Source organism: Castor canadensis, chromosome 11 (genome assembly GCF_047511655.1).
Source record: "Castor canadensis chromosome 11, mCasCan1.hap1v2, whole genome shotgun sequence".
Taxonomy (NCBI): Eukaryota; Metazoa; Chordata; class Mammalia; order Rodentia; family Castoridae; genus Castor; species Castor canadensis.
Genome location: NC_133396.1, coordinates 107788368 through 107804809, shown reverse-complemented (window position 1 = coordinate 107804809; position 16442 = coordinate 107788368). Strand labels below are relative to the sequence as shown.

The 16442-nt window shown below is 37.4% G+C and overlaps 1 long non-coding RNA gene across 1 annotated transcript; it reads right to left on the bottom strand.

Moving 5' to 3' along the window:
* Positions 1-13815: 13815 nt before the first annotated feature.
* On the bottom strand, positions 13816-16043 carry LOC141414101 (uncharacterized). The gene is made up of 2 exons (XR_012439192.1): positions 15231-16043; positions 13816-14509 (listed from the first exon to the last, which is right to left on the bottom strand). It is a non-coding gene; the product is annotated as an uncharacterized lncRNA (long non-coding RNA).
* Positions 16044-16442: the final 399 nt, after the last annotated feature.

The window sequence follows — 16442 nt, the reverse complement described above, 5'->3', positions numbered from 1 at the left end:
CACCCACATGTGCTCTTTGCTCATTCTTCCATACATTCATTTATGCCTTTGTATAAAAAGTCACTTTAAAAGAGTATTTCTACACGTTTCACTAAAATATAACACATGAATCACAATCATTTGTTCTGTGTGAGTTATAGTGTGTGTATGAGAGACAGAGATAGAGAGAGAGACAGAAAGAGAGAACAGACACAGAATTCAATGTGTATGTAACTTCCTTTAGATTATACATTCTAGCAGGGTACTGGTGGCTCATGCCTGTAATCCTAGCTACTCAGGTAGCAGAGATCAGGAGGATCATGGTTTGAAGCCAGACAAGGCAAATAGTTCATGAGACTCTATCTCAAAAAAACCCTTCACAAAGTAGAATGGAGTGACTCAAGGTGTAGGCCATGAGTTTGAATCCCAGTCCTGCAAAAAAAAAAATAAGAATATATATTCTATAAGAACAGGGACTTTGGTCTCTAGTATCCATATCCCAGCATGGAGAAGACTGACACATAATAAATAATTAGGAACACAAGAGAATATATTAATTCATTTCTATGAGCACAATGAGCTGAATATTTTTTCCTACTTTTCAAAGACTCCAGTTGAGAAAGATTAAGTAGCTATTCCAAAGTCATCAAGTAGGTAAGGGAAAATAATTTAATGAAATTATTCAATGAAAGAATTATTAATTTAACAATTCAGAGACAGATTTCGAAAGAAACTGAAATCAGTGATGGAAACGCCTTATTTAATAATTAAATGGAAGCAGAAAACACATACAATGAAAAAAAGCAATGTGTGGGTTTAACCATGAAACATGTACTTTATTGAAGAAGCAAAAAAACAGACACCCTTGCTCACAGGAAATGGACCACCACCCTAGATCACAAACAGAGAGACAGCAAAGCAATTATCAGGCAATGACCCTGCTATTCGTTTTTCAAGAATATGTTATCAGCTGCAAAATGGAAGATATTCAACCTGGCATATGCTCAGAGAAGATGTAATCTGTCACCACAGCTGAAGGGAGAATGATGGAGTTTTGAGTCTAAGAAGAGCCACAGAGTCTTGTTGTTTCATGGGCCTGGCGAGTTCTGGTGCTGTTACTTGCTCTTGGGTGGATACTTCTGCTGGCATATTGGAGGAGGGCATTGCACAGGTGGGTAGGGACCAGGTGGACATGGCTCAGGGCACCTTGGAGGTGAACATGGTTCAGGGCACTGAGGAGGTAGGCAAGGTTCTGGGCACCTGGGTGGAAGGCAGGGCTCAGGGCATTGTGGTGGTTGGCAGGGTTGAGGATACTGTGGTGGAGGGCAGGGTTCTGGACAGCTCATCGGAGGACAAGGTTGTGGGCAGCTTGGTGGAGGGCAGGGCTGTGGACAGCTTGGTGGTGGACAAGGCTGTGGGCACTTAGGTATGAACACAGGAGGTGGTTGGCAGGGCTGCTTGCACTGTTGCTCTTGGTAAGACATCTCTATTGTGTCTCAGAGAATCTGAAAGATAAACATACTAAAGTATTCATAAGAAGACAGTCCTGCTGTGGAAGCAATGAGCTAGGACATCAATCCTCCATTCTCCAGGGACTTACTTAATCCTTAATACACTGTGATTTTGTGACACTTCTTCACTTTTCTCTTTTGTGAACTTTTATCCACAGTTTTTCAACGTTTTTCTTTTGCTTTGCTTTGCTTTCTTGGCTAATCTGGTATTCTACCAGTTTGTAAAGATAAAATTTGCACAAAGCGGCAACAGATATTTTCTGACAACAAATACTTTGGAGGGAAGAAAGCTCCAGATATGAAATTCTAGACAAGCATGACACAAATATCCAGTTAAATCAGGAAGCCATGGCTATCCCTTTAATTGAGCTTACTTATAGTGCTGAGCTGGTTCCCTATTTCACTGAGCTGACCATGGGTCATACAGGAGCACTATGAAGGCCCATCACTCAGGGAGATGGCACTCTGAGGGAGGTGTATTGAATGGATGTGGAGCCATTTCAAATTCCTTCATTTGACATTGTACCTTTGACTCCATTTCCTTCACCACATTCAAAGTCACCTACCAAATATAGCTAAAATTGCCCCCCAAACCTAATAATGTTCTTTCCCTCACCTATCAGCATTAACTTGTTAAAAAGAAATGATCGTACTCCTCTGGGTTACAGTCTAAATCATGCAAGTATCAAGAAAGGCTTCTGCGGTTTGTACTCACCAGAGTCTCCAAAGAGGATCTACAACGGAGTTGCAAGCGGTAGCATCAGGGCGATAGAGAGTCCCTTTATAAAGGCCAGGTGTCCCAACATGGCAGGAACAGCCCAGGACTGGGGTGATGTGTTTATTTCCCAACCAAAAATACCATCTCCGCGCAATCCCAAAGTGACTTGCCACACTCATGTTGATGTCACGAAACTTCCTTGTGCATAATCAAGTGCACAATGATTCACTTGTGACCTTGTCTCAGGTTTCCCATGCCAGTGTCAGGTGACCACTGGAAAATATGACAAATTCTCTGACAACAGTGATGCTTTTCTATAATCAGGAATGGTGCTTTACCCTTTAACACTGATTCCCAAAGATCCTTTATGTAACACCACTACCCCATTCGATTTCAGCTGCCCAGGATCCAATTTTGTTCTCTTTAATGATGGTAATGCAGAGGCCTAGCCATATCTTTACCACCTTTTCTTTATAACTAACTTACCCTTTACCAAGGCCACTACTCTTACAACTTTTCTTGACAATTCACTGACTTGAACAAGTCCAAAACATCATATCTCATTTTCCTGATTGCTGATAGTCCCACCCTTTGTGGGTTTCCACATGGTCCATTGAACATGGCAACATCTACCCCTCAGTTTTCTAGGTTATCAGAGTTCACTCCCTAAAGTTCCACATTTGCACATTTTCCATTGAGCTTGTCTCTGTGACTCTTGTAACCATCAGTGACCTGTGCTCTATGAGATACCCAAATGCACATTTTCTTCAAAATGGCTCAAACTCTCGACCTCATCTACTTAGACACTTTCCCACTCACACTTCTTAAATGTTGTGTGCTTGTTTCTCCTATATGAGGTGGTTCATCTGACTCCTTAACAGCTTCTCTTTTTTGAGATATTTAAGGATTCCGGAACCTGCTTGCAATTTAAGGAGTGAGGGTTCTGCAAGTTATTTATACCACTATTTTTTTCATGTATATTCTATGAAAATAAATCAAACTGGTTGGCACAGTACTCACTGATAATTTTAGTATAACTTATCAAACCTGAGTAACATTTTAGCTAATATTCCTTTATGGGACACACAGAAATATTCTGGGACCATTACTGTGTGAAATTAAATATTTCTTGGCCTCCCTGAAGATTAGTTTACACAAATGCAAATTAAAAATCAAAACTATTCCTACCTCAAAAGTTTACTACAAAAACCTGTGCCTACTATAATATACAACCACAGTAGTCTTTAAGAAATGTGAGCTCAAAAAGGTAGAAAAATTAAGAACTACTAAGTTACCAAAGCTAAACAATGATTTCAGACATGTCACAAAAAGGGCGTAAAAAAAAATGTGGTATTTATACACAATGGAATTTTATTCAGCCATAAAGAAGGATGAAATCTGTCCTTTGCAGGTAAATAGATGGAACTGGAGAACATCATGTTAAGTGAAGTTATCCAAGTTCTGAAAGCCAAAAGTGGCATGTTTTCTCTCATATGTGAAAAATAGTCCCAATACAAATATAAGTAATGTTATGAAAAAAAATTCACACTAAGGGGAGATCACTAATAAAAGAGAGATAATAAAAGAAGGAAATTAAGAAGGTGAATATGGTTGATGTACTTCTATACAAGAATGATATAGAATTTTTAAACCTTTTGAAATCACCATAAGAAGGGCACTAATGCAGAAAGGAAAAAATAGAGAGGATGAACCAATTCAGGTTATAATCCATACGGACATGGAAATGTCACAATGAAACTCCCTGTACAGCTATCTTAAACAAATAAAAACATCTTTTTTTCAAAATTAGAGAACAGGAAGGTAAAATAGGTCCTGTCTGGAGGTTGGCACTAGTAGGAGGAGGGAGGATAAGGAAAGGGTGTAGGAGGTTGAATATGGTGGAAATAGTGTGCACTCCATATGTGAAGATGAGAAAATGAGACCTGTTAAAACTCTTCTGGGGATGGGGGAAGGGATAACACAGGAGAATGATGGAGGGGCGAATTCAACTATGATATATTGTAAGAACTTTGTTAAATGTCACTATGTGCCCCCAATGCAGCAATAATAAAAAAGGGGGGATAAAAGCCCTAAAGATTGGAACTTTTTAGAGTAAGTCCATGTCCTGCTATCCTTTTTCTTCTGACTGATGTCCCTGCATATGAAAAAGAGTGAATCTCATAGCACCTTCAGGGTCTGTACCTGCTCCCATGAGAAGACCCCAACAATGGCTTTGGGAAAACTTCACGCCTCATGTTCATTACCCAGAAGAATGCTGTGCAGCCTCTGCAATGTTTCAAACTTGATCAGACTGGTATGGTAGTTAAAAAATATTCAGTGGACTGACCTGGGACTTTGAAGAGAGAGGCAGGAACTTCTTTTTGAGTTGAGTCCTGTTACAGACTCTCAACATCTCAGAAAAGAACATGAGGCGGGTGTTCCTCCCCTCACTCTGAGATTCCACAGTTTAGTCACCTAGATGACCATTAAGAAATTGACATCTCTCAGGGATGCCAGAAGGAACAGCCTAAGGTGCTTTCACAACCTCCCTTTTCATGTTGAAATCCTAGAATTGGCACCTGCTGAAGCAAGGAATTATCTAGGGAGCATGTGATTTAAAATAGTTCTATCAACAAGCTTTAGGCTTGTTTTCTTTGTCTCAGAAATTTCTAGTGGGTTCTAAAGTTGTTTAACAAGTAAATTTTTTGAATTATCATTTATAATTTATAAACTGAAGGTGGATCAGGGTTTCATAAGAAAAGGGTGCTCAATGAGGTTGCTGGCTTTCCAAAGAGGGATCATTATTTCTTCATATAAACAGAAAATAACTAACAGAAAAATGATTCATTTTTCACATATGAGTACTTGAAACATTATTTGCAAATTAAATCACTAAGAATTATGATCTGTATGTTGATATGCTATATTTAGTAAGCGTAGCTGTGGTTATCTTAGGAAGTATGATAAGGGCCCAAGGGATAAGATTATGATGAGTCTAACCTTTTGCTGCATGACCATTTTGTTTTTTAATTTTTTCATGTGGTTTATTTTGTACCATTTCAAAATGCTTAAATATTTAAATATCAAAAGATATTTAACCATTTCAATAAAGACATCACTGAAGTAAATCCAACCTTAGCAAGTTGGCATGATATAAACACAATGAATTTAACTCATGTTCTTTGTCTTAATTAAGTAACTTTGAGCAACTTTCTTGACACTTGGAGAGTTCTCACTTTTCCTCATAAGAAAATGGCCATAGTGCTACTTCTCTGACAAACATTTTAAGGTGCAAATAAAATAATTTAAATAATAAACCTAGTGAGGCAGCTTTTGAAGGCCATAAATCATGAGGCTGAATAACCTAGTCCCAAAATTGGGGATTTTTGGGAGGAAAGAGAGACCTATTTGATGGGGATCACAGAAATTAGTAAAGTAACAAAGTTAGAGAGGAGTGAAAGAAGGGGGTTGGAAGCAAAAGGAGAGAAAATTATTGCATTTTCAATGGCCATTTTGATTTTGATTTGGCATCTATAGCCTATTCTTTACGCCCCCAGGATATTATTTCTATATTCCATAAGGCTTCATATAAGTATTAATAAATTAAGATATGCTGCTACTAAATAAGGTCAAGTTCCAGAGAATATAGAACAAAGAAATAATAGAAATGAACAGGAGTGATGAGTCTGCATCTTTGTCTTGTTCCCGATCTTAGAATCCGATGTTTCTTATGTATATGTCATATATAGTTTTCATTATGCTGAGGTATGTCTTCTATATCTAGGTGCTAATTATTAAAACTGTTAAACTTTGTCAAAAGATTTTTTTTGAGTTCATTAAAATGATTGTGTGGGTTTTGTCCTTTATCCTCTTAGTATGGTGTATCACATTTATTGATTTCTCTATGTTGAATGTTTTTTTCACTCTAGGAATAAATCTCACTTGGTCATGATGCATGATATTGCTAATGTGTATTGAGTTTTGTTTGCTTTAATTTTGTTAAGGATTTTGTTATCTGTATTCATCAGGGATATTAACCTGTCATTTTCTTTTCTTGTACTATTGCCTTTGGTATCTGAGTGATGCTGGCTTCATAAAATTATTTTGGAAGTTATTAGATTATTAGTTATTAGTTTTTCTCCTCTTCACTTTTTTGGACTACTTTGAGAAAGATTGGCATTAACTCTTTTAAATGTTTGTTGTCTTCACTGTTATAGAAATGTGGTCCAGGCCTCTACTTTGATGGAAAAATATGTAATCCTGTTGTTCATTATTGGTCTGAGTAGCTTTTCCATTTCTTCACAATTTAAATCATGATAGGTTGCATTTTTTAGCAAATGTACCTTTTATTTATCCACTTCTGGCATAGAATTGTTCACAGCTATCTCTTAAAACTTTTTTTTAACTCTTGTGACTTCTGTTGTAAAGTCTTTCCTGTCATTTTTGATTATGTTAAATTATCTTCTCTCTTCTTTTTTTAGTCTAGCTAAGAGTTTCTCCAGTTGTATTTATCTTTTCAAAAACTAACTCTTGGTATTGTTGATTTTTTATACTGCTTTCCTAGTCTCTATTTCAAAAGCATCAAATTATGTACATTAAATGTGTGAAGTTTTTGTATAGCAACTGTATACTTCATCAAAGCTAATTTTTAAAATTCAGTGTGCCTAGTACATGGGAATTTGTCAGATTTCATTTTGTGGTTTTATGAACTGTGGAACTTAAGGAATAAAACTTTTAAATAAACCCATATATTAATATAAATGATACATAACAATTATAATGATGACAATTAATGATAATAATACACACTATAAGAATTAAATGGATGCTACCAAGGTTACCCTTCTTGTGGCAATAAACTGGAAGCTATATAAATTTAAGCGAAAAATGCAAATTTCTCCAAGTACTTAATTTTATTTCAATTTCATAAATTTAAAAAGAAATGAACAAAACCTCATAGATAATGGAGAGCACACTGCCTCTTTTAGTTAGTGAAGAAAGTAGAGCCAGAGAAAGGAAAAATGCAGCATTCTACTGAGTCATATCTGAGAGCCAGATCTTATAAATGTTTGTATCAGATTGCTTTTTATGCTTGTTTGGCATGCACTAATTTGTACATAGTAAGAGTTTCATCATGACATTTCTGTACATACGTATAACATACTTTAATCATATTCACCACCTTTTACTCTTTCTCATTCCCTCACTCCTATTGTCCTCCCCTTTCACAACCTTGGTTTGGTTTGTTTTGTTTTGTTTTCCCTTAGCTTCCACAAATGAATGAAAACATGCAATACTTGTCTTCCTGGGTCTAGTTTATTTCACTTAATATGTTTATCTCCACTTCCATCCATTTTTCCAGCAAACAACAGAATTTCATTCTTCTTTAAGGCTGACTAAGACTCCATTGTGTATATATACCACATTTTCTTTATCTAGTCATCCATTCATGGGCACCTAGACTGATTTGGCTATTGTGAATAGTGCCACAGTAGACATGAGTAAACATGAGTTTCACTACAGTTAGCTGACTTTGCTTCTTTGGGGTACATACCCAGAAGGGGTGTGGCTGGGTCATTTTTAATTTTTTGAGGAATCTCCATGCTGATTTCCATAGTAGCTATGATAATCTAGATTTGCACCAGCATGAATTAAGAGTCTCTTTTCCCCTGCATCCTCACTGGCATTTGTTGTTATTTGTTATCTTATGTCAACCATTTTTACTGGGGTGAGGGAGATTCTCAATGTAGTTTTTATTTGCATTTCCTTGATAGATGAGGATGTTGAATTTTTTTTTCATGTATTTTTTGTCATTTGTACTCTTCATTTGAAAAGTGTCTGTTCAACACATATAACCATCTATTGATTGGATTATTTGCTATTTGGAGTTTACTTTTTGGGGGCTCTGCTATCTTTTTTGAATTTGATAATAGTCATTAAGAAAGTGGTCCTTCTCTGGGAGAGTGATAAAAATATCCCAAGTTCCCTGACGAGGATTGAAGAGAACTTAAGGTTCTTGACAGAATCTTTCCCTCAGTTGTCCCACCAGTAGTGGGATTTTAGATAAAACCCTGACTGTCTGGGGTGGTATGCTTCATTTCTACCATAAAAGTATGCGATGAGATGGTTCTAAGGTACCTCTACATCTGACTTTGATTTTCAGATTTCACTATTTTAATTTGGTAAGAAGGCCTTTATTTCCTCCTCTCCCAACAAATGAGTATCTCTGATCCTCATCTTCTATGTCATCCATGCCAAAAGCCATGCTTCCCTCTCAGATTACAGGCTCCGATATCCTGACATGGCTTTCATTTGCTATAAAGTCAATAATCAGCAAGAAGATGTAGAGGGTATCTGTCAATGAAATAGCTCCATGATGGAGAAAATAATATGAACAGGAGGTAAAATTTGTGTCCCAAGTAAAGTAGGAAGCTCCAAGCAGGTTGACCTCTAAGGCAGTGCTCAAGGCCAGTTAAGTTTCTGCTACACAGAGAAAGCACATTGCTTGAAATGGTCCATGGGGAGATTTTTTTCTTGTCATACTCAGGTGAAATCCAATGTATTAAAGATTGGATTAGCCTACTCCAAAGGCAAAATTAGCATGAATGCAATACTAGAAAAAGTAGGTTAATATGGGCCTGGAAGAGCAGAAGGTAAATACTAAATATTGTGGTTGATAGAGCTCCTGAATGAGAAAGGTTGAGGATGAAAATAACTTTAGACATTGTTTCAAAACTAAATAATCCATGGTCAGAGAAAAAAACCCAGCAAATATGTATGCTAAAAGACCAATTTTATATGCCATCAAAATGCTAAAGAGAAATATCTTTTGAACCTATAGTTTTACATGAAGCCAAACTATTCATCAAATATGAATGAAAAATAAGCTCATTTCCAGAAATACAAAGATTGAGTCTTTATATATCATTCCTTTCTTTTGCAGTTCTTATGTTGTTTTTGATGTTTATCTACAACAAAATAAAAGCAAAATTCCAAGATGGCAAGTGCAAAAATTTGAAATTCAACATACTTGAAAATAGTTAAGACAATGAACAGAGTCACAACTGGGAACACAGTAGATCATCCAGGTTCTAATGTAACACATTTATGGAGGATCTCAGGCAGGATACTTTCATGAAGAAACTCTAATACAAGATAGAGCATGAGAGTCTCATTTATTTTAAAATGCAGTCAGTGGTATGCTGGTAAATGATTGCCTGCATATACATTGCTATTAACAATGTAAAAGCTACAGACACTACCTGTTTTTAAATGAGGTCCTGATTGTAAATTGATCAAAAGTCATCTCTCATGAGTTGGAATGAGCCAGCTCAAGCGTACCTCTTGATGACTTAATGTCCCAAAAGAAAGAAGAAAAGGAGGAGGAGAAAGAGAAACAAGAAACAATATGAGATGCCAAAGCAAAACTCAAATATAAGCAAGACATAGCTAAATATGAACTCTCAACTTTAATCCTGAAAGCATTTTTTCTTTAAGCAGGAGAGGGTCCAAAACATTAAACTCATCATTTAAAAAATACTAACATTAACAGACTATATGGTTGCACCAATGCTTATTTCTCCATAATATATGATCATCATTGTGCTTACTCTGAGCCACACATGACTCCAAATGCTCTGTGTGTTGTTAGGAATTTAATGCTCAAAAGAGAATTACAAGATAATATTATCATCACTCCTACTTTAAACTTGAGGAAACTGAAGCAAAGAGAGGTTAAGAAACCTACCCAAGGTCACACAGTTGTTAAGCTGGGCACCATGGAATAAACTCAAGAAGGCTGGCTATAAGGTCTAGGAACTAAGAACTCTGCTATAAGCATCAATACTATAGTCATATGCATTGGTGTTCAAATCTCAAATCAGTGTGTGTACAAATTATTTTAGATTTCATTATAGATACTGTTCAGAAAGCAAATATTATTCATGTTAACAATGTAGATGTTACATATTTTTGCCCCTGGCAGGGACTGGAAGAAAGAGGGAAAGCACTAATATCCTCATCCTCATCTCATTTGATGGGAAACCAAGGGAATAAATAGTATAGAAGAAATGTACTACTGTTCTTTAATCCATGAGGATAAACAATAGAAAAACTGAAAATATTACTGTGAAAATTAAGAGAACAGGAGTGAACGAATACTCAATTTTCACAGATGTAAGGAAACATATTTTATTTAAATTTGATAAAATAAGAAACAGGAAATTACTTCAGTTACCATTGAAGAGTGGAGGAGGAATAGGGGGAGTTAGAAGAGGAAACAGCCACTTTTCATTCTAACAATCTTGACACTGTTAGATAAAGTTTTTAATCCCCAAACCCAAACACATTCACACAGGGTTCCTGTGTCCACTGGCCCCAAATTCCCCCCAATATGCCAGGGCCTTACTCTCTTCAGCTAATTCTCTCCATACTCAACTCATACCTGCTTTATGACGTGACACTATCAGCCTGTAAGAAATTTTAATTCTTTCACTCTAAAACATATCTCCAACTGGCTCAAATGGTAGCGTGCCTGCCTAGCAAGAACAAGGCCCTGAGTGCAAACCCCAGTACTACAAAAAAAAAGTTCAAAAATTAAAATAAAATACATCTCTTGACGTAGGACCCCATGAGGCCACAGTCTAGCAGCTCCCATTTCTTCTTAGCCATAACTCATGGAAGAGCCATCTGCAATTTCTGCCTCTTCTGTTCTATATACTATTTATACCACAATCCATAGTAATCTGTCTTCAGCCCCACCATTTTACCGAAATTACTCGAATGTCTACAATAGTATTCAGCAGAATGAACTGGTGTTCCCATTTTTATCTTCTTACATTTACTGTATCAATCACTCTGTCTTTCTTTTGTCTCTACTCACTGGGTTCCGTTACATTCATTTAATGATTCTCCTACTCCATTGCCCAGTCTTTCCTCCCCTTGGTCTGAACCTTTTCCTCTAAATGCCAAATGGAGTCCCTGGTCCCTGGCTCATGGATTTTGCCAGTGTATGCATAATCGGTAATAATTCACAAATTTGCTGTTAACTGGCACATCTATGCTTGCATTCCAGAAATAATTTAAATTGAGCATCTTCTTGCCTTTTGGACATCTCTAATGCATATATCCTCCAAATATCAACACACTGTTCTTCATTTCCATCAACCATTTTAGCCTCCTCAGTTACCTGACTTATCTTCACTCTGTTCCGTAACTACTTGCTCCTATTTCCAGTCTGATAGCCTAAATACTTCTGGAATCCATTTACCCCATCTAGGCTAATCACATACTCCTAGAACAAGACCTTCTCTTCTCTTGCTCAATGTTATTATAACTTCCTCAAATATCTCTCTTCCCAAGTCTTATCTGATTCAGACTCATCTTCCGCATTGCAGAGTACTCCATTTCAAGGTAAAATCTGATTATATGATACGCATGTTTAAAATAAATTAAATCACAAGGATAAGTCCCAGGACCTTACACAGTCCTTCCTTCCCCTCCTGCCCCATTTCTTATTACTCCATACTTCAAGTTGTGTGCTACTGCAATATCAAATGCTTGTGATTTTTCTCACATACCTTTTATTTGTCTCCTCCGTGGATTTCTTTACTACATCTATAATATAGCATCTACTTACTGGTTTTTGTCTGGCAGATGATTGCCCTGTTCTCAGCAAAGCCATCGCTCCAGTGAAATACACTTCTCAACTATTCCACTAGGACAGAAGCTCCAGATCGGTCTCAGGAGCTTTGCTTCTCATACTCAGCTGCACTTAGTGGATTTTCCCCTCATCTGCTTCTCCCTTGAACTTGAAAACTCCTTGACCAGAGGGACTGCATCTTCACCATTTCATATGAATAAACATCATCCAAGACATAGGTTATAGTGGGTGCTGAATAAATATTTATTGGATAAATAAATGATTTGAGATTCCTAAATGTTGCTGTCTTATATGATCTTCAATCTTTCAAATTCTAGGAAGAAGAAAATTTATCACCCCTGTGACAGGAGAAAAAGTTAGTTTTAGTCTTTTCTTCTGTTTTTTATCCTTCCTCCCCAACCCAATACCCAACTGTCCACTACCAAGGGAGATTTCTTTTGGCTTATTGAACTGGGTAATAGATATTAGGAAAACTAAGACTGATAGAAATCCAAACACAGGTTCACACTAGAAACCACTTAGGGAAAAAATAATTCAACTGGAAATGTAAGAAGATGGAACAGAATCACAAGTGTCAAACACTGAGTGAATCTGCAGAGTTTAAAGGAGCAATTGAAAGAGGATAAATAAGGGACAGGGAATAGAAGGCAAGAGAGAAGTTAAGCACAGTTGTTATTCCAAAATAAGTACCAATTAGGGTAAAGTGCATTTCAAGGTATTTTGTTGCAATATTATTCCGCTTTACCATTTCTTTACAGAAAAAATCAGTAAGTTTTAAATTTTCTTTCTTTTTTTTTAGAACTTAGACTGATACTTTTTTTCTGAGTGCAATCCTGTTCATGAGGTCAGATTTTGAGCTTTATTAAAAGTTTGTTCTGTGAATTTTTGCTCAGTTTTAGAACTTAAGGTAAAAGTTTCATATACATCTTGGTTTTCTGAATTATATTAAGGGATATTCGTTAATTTTTAGGTGTGATAGTCATCCTGTGGCTATTTTAAGAAATCTGTTAAAGACTTGTGTGAAATAATATCATATGTAAAACAGCCCAGTGCTAATTAAAAAAAGACCTTCTCAGAGGTCTTCCTTTGACCACAGTTTTTGTTGCCATTTTACACCTTGTGTGAACTTGCCATTCCCTTTCTTAGAAACAATCGACACCCACATGTGCTCTTTGCTCATTCTTCCATACATTCATTTATGCCTTTGTATAAAAAGTCACTTTAAAAGAGTATTTCTACACGTTTCACTAAAATATAACACATGAATCACAATCATTTGTTCTGTGTGAGTTATAGTGTGTGTATGAGAGACAGAGATAGAGAGAGAGACAGAAAGAGAGAACAGACACAGAATTCAATGTGTATGTAACTTCCTTTAGATTATACATTCTAGCAGGGTACTGGTGGCTCATGCCTGTAATCCTAGCTACTCAGGTAGCAGAGATCAGGAGGATCATGGTTTGAAGCCAGACAAGGCAAATAGTTCATGAGACTCTATCTCAAAAAAACCCTTCACAAAGTAGAATGGAGTGACTCAAGGTGTAGGCCATGAGTTTGAATCCCAGTCCTGCAAAAAAAAAAATAAGAATATATATTCTATAAGAACAGGGACTTTGGTCTCTAGTATCCATATCCCAGCATGGAGAAGACTGACACATAATAAATAATTAGGAACACAAGAGAATATATTAATTCATTTCTATGAGCACAATGAGCTGAATATTTTTTCCTACTTTTCAAAGACTCCAGTTGAGAAAGATTAAGTAGCTATTCCAAAGTCATCAAGTAGGTAAGGGAAAATAATTTAATGAAATTATTCAATGAAAGAATTATTAATTTAACAATTCAAAGACAGATTTCGAAAGAAACTGAAATCAGTGATGGAAACGCCTTATTTAATAATTAAATGGAAGCAGAAAACACATACAATGAAAAAAAGCAATGTGTGGGTTTAACCATGAAACATGTACTTTATTGAAGAAGCAAAAAAACAGACACCCTTGCTCACAGGAAATGGACCACCACCCTAGATCACAAACAGAGAGACAGCAAAGCAATTATCAGGCAATGACCCTGCTATTCGTTTTTCAAGAATATGTTATCAGCTGCAAAATGGAAGATATTCAACCTGGCATATGCTCAGAGAAGATGTAATCTGTCACCACAGCTGAAGGGAGAATGATGGAGTTTTGAGTCTAAGAAGAGCCACAGAGTCTTGTTGTTTCATGGGCCTGGCGAGTTCTGGTGCTGTTACTTGCTCTTGGGTGGATACTTCTGCTGGCATATTGGAGGAGGGCATTGCACAGGTGGGTAGGGACCAGGTGGACATGGCTCAGGGCACCTTGGAGGTGAACATGGTTCAGGGCACTGAGGAGGTAGGCAAGGTTCTGGGCACCTGGGTGGAAGGCAGGGCTCAGGGCATTGTGGTGGTTGGCAGGGTTGAGGATACTGTGGTGGAGGGCAGGGTTCTGGACAGCTCATCGGAGGACAAGGTTGTGGGCAGCTTGGTGGAGGGCAGGGCTGTGGACAGCTTGGTGGTGGACAAGGCTGTGGGCACTTAGGTATGAACACAGGAGGTGGTTGGCAGGGCTGCTTGCACTGTTGCTCTTGGTAAGACATCTCTATTGTGTCTCAGAGAATCTGAAAGATAAACATACTAAAGTATTCATAAGAAGACAGTCCTGCTGTGGAAGCAATGAGCTAGGACATCAATCCTCCATTCTCCAGGGACTTACTTAATCCTTAATACACTGTGATTTTGTGACACTTCTTCACTTTTCTCTTTTGTGAACTTTTATCCACAGTTTTTCAACGTTTTTCTTTTGCTTTGCTTTGCTTTCTTGGCTAATCTGGTATTCTACCAGTTTGTAAAGATAAAATTTGCACAAAGCGGCAACAGATATTTTCTGACAACAAATACTTTGGAGGGAAGAAAGCTCCAGATATGAAATTCTAGACAAGCATGACACAAATATCCAGTTAAATCAGGAAGCCATGGCTATCCCTTTAATTGAGCTTACTTATAGTGCTGAGCTGGTTCCCTATTTCACTGAGCTGACCATGGGTCATACAGGAGCACTATGAAGGCCCATCACTCAGGGAGATGGCACTCTGAGGGAGGTGTATTGAATGGATGTGGAGCCATTTCAAATTCCTTCATTTGACATTGTACCTTTGACTCCATTTCCTTCACCACATTCAAAGTCACCTACCAAATATAGCTAAAATTGCCCCCCAAACCTAATAATGTTCTTTCCCTCACCTATCAGCATTAACTTGTTAAAAAGAAATGATCGTACTCCTCTGGGTTACAGTCTAAATCATGCAAGTATCAAGAAAGGCTTCTGCGGTTTGTACTCACCAGAGTCTCCAAAGAGGATCTACAACGGAGTTGCAAGCGGTAGCATCAGGGCGATAGAGAGTCCCTTTATAAAGGCCAGGTGTCCCAACATGGCAGGAACAGCCCAGGACTGGGGTGATGTGTTTATTTCCCAACCAAAAATACCATCTCCGCGCAATCCCAAAGTGACTTGCCACACTCATGTTGATGTCACGAAACTTCCTTGTGCATAATCAAGTGCACAATGATTCACTTGTGACCTTGTCTCAGGTTTCCCATGCCAGTGTCAGGTGACCACTGGAAAATATGACAAATTCTCTGACAACAGTGATGCTTTTCTATAATCAGGAATGGTGCTTTACCCTTTAACACTGATTCCCAAAGATCCTTTATGTAACACCACTACCCCATTCGATTTCAGCTGCCCAGGATCCAATTTTGTTCTCTTTAATGATGGTAATGCAGAGGCCTAGCCATATCTTTACCACCTTTTCTTTATAACTAACTTACCCTTTACCAAGGCCACTACTCTTACAACTTTTCTTGACAATTCACTGACTTGAACAAGTCCAAAACATCATATCTCATTTTCCTGATTGCTGATAGTCCCACCCTTTGTGGGTTTCCACATGGTCCATTGAACATGGCAACATCTACCCCTCAGTTTTCTAGGTTATCAGAGTTCACTCCCTAAAGTTCCACATTTGCACATTTTCCATTGAGCTTGTCTCTGTGACTCTTGTACCCATCAGTGACCTGTGCTCTATGAGATACCCAAATGCACATTTTCTTCAAAATGGCTCAAACTCTCGACCTCATCTACTTAGACACTTTCCCACTCACACTTCTTAAATGTTGTGTGCTTGTTTCTCCTATATGAGGTGGTTCATCTGACTCCTTAACAGCTTCTCTTTTTTGAGATATTTAGAAGGATTCCGGAACCTGCTTGCAATTTAAGGAGTGAGGGTTCTGCAAGTTATTTATACCACTATTTTTTTCATGTATATTCTATGAAAATAAATCAAACTGGTTGGCACAGTACTCACTGATAATTTTAGTATAACTTATCAAACCTGAGTAACATTTTAGCTAATATTCCTTTATGGGACACACAGAAATATTCTGGGACCATTACTCTGTGAAATTAAATATTTCTTGGCCTCCCAGAAGATTAGTTTACACAAATGCAAATTAAAAATCAAAACTATTCCTACCTCAAAAGTTTACTACAAA